The following is a 6,000-nucleotide window of genomic DNA, read 5'->3' as shown; positions in this document are numbered from 1 at the left end:
CTAGTCATCTTATATGTATACACACTGACACAGACACACATATACCATAAATTTACATAACTGGACATCCTATAAGCATACTGCTTTGTACACTGCTTTCTAATGAAATACTATGTTGTGTACATCTTATGTCATTTTATGACTGGATAGTATGGTTGAACAGTAAGTTGTTCAATCAACCCCTGTTGGAGGACAATTAAATTGCTTTCAGTTTTTTATAGCATATAACATTATAGAGAATATCCTTATATATAATCTTGGGTCCTTTTTGGGTTTTCTCCTTAAAATAAACTTCTAGAAGTGCAATTGCTGGAGCAAAAAAAAATATATCCATTTTAAAAATTTCGTGTGTATTTTCAAACTGCCCTCCAGAAATAGATTTACAATCCCATCTAGTACAAGAGAATGTCCGTTTCTCAACACTCTCCATGTCAACGAGTATTATAAGCCCTTGCAAACTTTTATAATCTGGAAAGGTTTTTTTTCTTATTAGCTTTTTTGTATTTTGTATTATTAATTAAGCTGAATCTTTTCTTGTGTTTATTGTTCATTTGCATTTCATCTGACATTTTTCATGTCATTTGCATATTTTTCTATTATGGCAACCATCTATCTGAATTATTTCTTTTTTTTAAATTATTTCTAAGAACTTCGTATATTAATTTAACCTCTTGTTTATATCAACAAATATAAGCATGTTTTTCTGAGTTATTTGCCCTGTGATTTTGCCTATGTGTATTACTTCAGACATAAAGTTACCAAATCTATATTTTTATTACTCTTAATATTTGATTATAGAATTTTAAAGTATAAGAATACAAAGAATTATCAAGTAGATACTTTTCCTCAGATTGTCAGCTCCACCAGTTTCTGAGGTATGTCAGGGTGATTCATTTGGTTGACTTATCCTCTACCCTCCCAAAAGTACTTTTACAAAAGTCTACCCATCAAACTTTCATTACAATGTCATGACTTAACACTGTAACCAGAGAGTAACTCTCATCAGAGATAGCTCACGTACAATAAGTGACAGTTTTCACATTATTCAACCTTTCCCAGATATCTAGAACATTCACACAGACTCTATTCTGCCCAAGGAAAGCATCCTACTCTGAAGCCCCCAGCCCCAGAAAAGCATACAAAAATCTAGACCCTGTCAATGTTTTAAGTCCTGATAAACATCATGAAGTCTGTGTCTCAATACCTTAGGACATTAATAGTCACTGTCAACTGCTGCATTTTTAGATAACACCTCCATGAATACTGTTTAATGACAAGCTTTTTCCTTCTTTTAAGTTGTCATTGAAAAAAAATTACAAAAGTGGGATGATTGGATCAAAGGATGTAAACATTTGTATAGCTCTAGTTACCTAGTACTATATTTTTATCCAAATGGACAATACCACTAAAATTGTTTTGTGTTTTTATTCCATTCCAACTATAATAGTCTGAGCGTTATTAACAATTATTTTTGTTAGTTTATTAAGTATAAGAGAAGTATATTGTAGTTTTAATTCATATTTCTTTGATTTTTCCACATGCCTTAGGTTTCCATTTTTGTTTGTGTATATTTTATATTGAGTTTAAAAAATCATGATTAAATTTCTCTTTATCTCTAGAGATTTAAAATAGGTAGGAAAAACCCGAAATAATTCCATTTTTAAAATAAAGAAAATGTACTGGTTTTGAGCAGAAAAAGAAATGAAAATACAAAACAATGCATTCTAACCACAATCCCTGGATTCACTTTCTGCTAATCTTTGAAGTCATTTCATGTGTTTAATCAAATTTAGAATTGGGCTTAAAATTTATTTTCCACATTGAAGCTAGAATTATCTTTTAGATATACAAGCTTAAAGCACTTAAAGTCCCCGGTCTTAAACTTTGCTTCTCAGCCCTTGATCTGACCCCTGTCCACTCTTTGAATTTCAGTATGTGACCCTCACTCTCAATACTGACTATCTATTAGTTCGGGAAATCTCTTGCCCTTGGCACCCACTACACTGTTCCTTCAGCCTAAAAGCTTTTCCTATACCCTCTTCACTAATGTATCTTCATTCTTTGGGGGACTCTTGGAATATTGTGTGGTTTGGTACAGGTGGTCAAGGACAGATCCCTAAAAAATGGCAATTACCCAGAGATCATGTAAAGGTGTAAAGAAAAATAATACAGGGGTGTCTGGGTGGCTCAATCAGTTGAGCGTCCAACGCTTCTGCTCAGATCCTGATCCCAGGGTTGTGGGATTGGGCCCTGCATCAGGCTCAGCGCTGAGCACAGAGCCTGCTTGAGATATTCTCTCTCTCTCTCTCTCTCTCTCTCTCTCTCTCCCTCTGACCCTTTTTCCTACTCATGCTCTCACTCTCTGTCTCTTTAAAAAAAAAAAAAAAAAAAAAAAAGGAAAAGAAAAAAGAAAAAGAAAAGAAAAAAAATACAGAAACCAGAATCATATAGCTAGGGCTTCTGCCAAGAAACTTCATGCAGATAAGGGGTCCTGGAATTCACCTTTCACAGTAAATCCACCTCTAGGTGTAATACTTGCCTTGCTTCTATTATAGGGTCATGACGATCAAAAGAGATAACATAATCTGGAAAGAAATTGAAATTTAAAGCAGTACACAGCAGTTATCATTTTTCTTTATATAGGGACAATAGCAATAAAGGTTTAATAATCTCAATAAATTGACAAATTTTATCTACATTGACAAATGAACCTAATCATTTGTTCATTTAACTTATGAGCTACTCTACTCTTTAGGGGATGTTAGCCTGTCTATACTGTGCACAAGTTGACCACAGCAATACATTTTGCTTGAATTAATATATTTTTTTCTTAAGGCTAATAGTTATTTATTTTTTTAAGGTTTATTTATTTTTTTAAGTAATGTCTACACCTATTGTGGGGCTCGAACTCACAACCCAGAGATCAAGAGTCACATACTCTACAAACTAAGCCAGCCAGGCAGCCCTAGGCTGGTAATTGCATTTAAAAACATATACTTTGGGGCACCTGGGTGGCTCAGTAGGTTCAGCATCCGACTTTGGCTCAGGTCATGATCTCACGGTCTGTGAGTTCGAGCCCCGCGACGGGCTCTGTGCCGACAGCTCCGAGCCTGGAGCCTGCTTCGGATTCTGTGTCTCCCTCTCTCTCTGCCCCCTCCCCCACTCATGCTCTGTCTCTCTCTATCAAAAATAAATAAACATTAAAAAAAATTTAAAAAATAAAATAAAAACATATACTTTGATGGGCCTAAGGCATCCTCCAAGAAAAGTAGTTAAATGATTAAATAGTAGGAGAAGTGTCAGTAAGACTAATTTTCTGGTCATTGACAATTATTGGTTAGTTGTTAGATATTCAGTACAACATGTACTTGTAAAAAGAGGTTCAGCTGATAAATGTAGAGAAGAAGGGGCCTATGGGCAGTGGGCTGAGCAGAGGGCAGGAAGGCCCTCTTCTTGGAGAAGAAACAGAAGAGGGTGAAGAACTCCGTCTGCTTTGCAGTTTGTCTTTGGACTAGCCTGGGACCAACAGGCATAATGATGACCATCATTTTTCTATACTGTTAAGAAATATATTTATTATTTTACTTTTCAATTGCTTTAGTTATATGCAAATGAAAGTTTATTCTAATTTTTTGTAGTTCAAAGTAAAATAAATCTATAATAGATGTTCATGTTGAGCATTTATAAATATTTAAATATACATTATGCCTGTAATTCGAAAAATATTATCAAAGTATTTCTCATAGTTATTGGTTATTCATTCATTCACTTAGCAAATATTTATTGAACACCTAGCAAATATTTACTGAGAAACCATTTTAAAAAAGTTTTTTTTTGAGATAGAGACCGAGCATGAGTGGGGGAGGGGCAGAGACAGAGGGAGACACAGAATCCGAAGCAGGATCCAGGCTCTCAGCTGTCAGCACAGAGTCCAACGCTGGGCTTGACTGCAAACCACGAGATCATGACCTGAGCCAAAGTCGGACACTTAACCGACTGAGCCACCTAGGCGCCCCACTGAGAAATCATTTTGAATGCTAGGGATGCAGTGATGAACAAGAAAGTTTATATTCTATGTGGGTAAAAACAGTCAATGAATTAAAGAGCAAATAAATATTGAATATACAAGTGTGATAGGTATTGTGAAGAAAAATTAAGAGGATGGAGAATGATGGCAAATGGTCAGGGCAATTTCTGTCTGTGGAGGTAGCATTTGAGGAGAAATGTGAATGAAATGAGATGTGAGCCATGTGAGGGTCTGGAGAACAGTTTCTGAAGCAGAGGATAATAAGAGTAAAAATAAGTAAGAGCTCGGCATGTTCCAGGAATAGCAAGAAGGCTATGTTGTTTCTGGAAGAGTAGAGTTTGCGAAAGAATGAACCGGACAACAAATCCCTGTTTTCCCGGAACTGATATCACACCAAAGGGAGAGATACAAAATGAATCAACCATCACATAAGTATATGTTGGGGGTGATAATTGCTATGAAGGAAGGAGCAGATCAGAAGGGGGAGGAGAAAGAAACAAGTGCTCTTTTAGGTCAGTGGTGAGAGAAGGCTCCTGAGAGGAGATAACATTTGAGCAGTATCTTCAATGAAGAGGGGGAGTGAACCACACAGATATCCAAGAAGAATGACACAGGCAGGAGAACAGTGAGTGCAAAGGCCCCGAGATGCTTAGAGAAAGGCAAAGAGTGTGGATGGAAGTTTGCAAGAAGAAAAAATGGTAAGAATGAGGTTGGATTCATAGCCAGGGGCAGAATTGCTTGGAGCTTGGAGGTCTTTAGATTTATCCTCAGTGAGATGAGGTGCCAGTGTAGAGTTATGAGCAGAGGTGTAACATGATATGATTTACATTTTAGAAGGATCACTGGGTCTGCTTTGTTTAGGGGACAGAGGTGGAAGCAGGGAGACCAATTGGGAAGTTATCTGGTAATCTAGGTGAGAGGCAAAGGTGTTTGGATTAGTGGAGGTGGTGTCAGAGGGGTCAGGGTCTGGATATATTCTGAAGGTAGAGCTGACAGGATTGAAGACTGGATTAGCTGTGGGATGTAGGAAAACAAGTACCAGCTGGACAGTACTTGCAAAAATCCAGGTGGAATTATGTATTTATAAATGTAATTCAATTGGAGATGCTTACATTTTAATTATTCAAAGATGTTAGTAACGCAAATATAGGTTTGACAAATCCATTCAACTAAGTTGCTTTATACATGAAGGTTTGATTGGAATGTGCAAAATGATTATCTTGTTTTGTCTTTTATTTAGCATCTGGCCCATATAAGTAACACTCCTAATTAAACCACTTGGCAACAAATTCACCAACTCCTTGTTAAGCTGATGGGGACACATGATCAATAAGGTACTGATCTGAAATCATATTTAATCTTCAAAATTACTACTTTTAGGTATATACTGACATTAACATCCATGCTAGTAATGTCTGTGACATAATATATAATCACAGTGTTCTTTTTAAAAATAAAAATGTTCCCTATTATAATGCTGATATTGGGAAGAAGGGCTTCCTTATAGCCTGACTTACTGGTTGTGGCTGTTATTTGTAAATTGTTTTAATTGTCTTGGGGTTTGATTTAAAATCTCTGTAAGGTAATAATAAGCCATATGACAAAGGAGTTTTTGTGTACATTTGATTCAATTTAATAATACTTGATTTAGGTTTTTTCTTCAGTGACCAGAGGAAAACTATTTAAGAATCCATTATTATATAACTTTTATCATATACTACCAAGTCAGAATTGTTATCTGATTATTTTGGAAACTTTTTTTACATTTATTTATTTATTTATTGAGAGAGAGAGGGAGAGAGAGAGAATCCCAAGCAGGCTCTGAGCTGTCAGTACAGAGCCCAACGGGAGGCTCCATCTCATAAACCAGGAGATCATGACCTGTGCTGAAATCAAGAGTCAGATGCTTAACTGACTGAGCCACACAGGCACCTCAATTTTGGAAACACTCTTAATTCATCTAATGAGTGTTG

The sequence above is a fragment of the Panthera onca genome, chromosome A1, assembly GCF_046562875.1.
Source record: "Panthera onca isolate mPanOnc1 chromosome A1, mPanOnc1 haplotype 2, whole genome shotgun sequence".
In the NCBI taxonomy this organism is placed as follows: Eukaryota; Metazoa; Chordata; class Mammalia; order Carnivora; family Felidae; genus Panthera; species Panthera onca.
Note: the sequence above shows the minus strand (reverse complement) of the source record.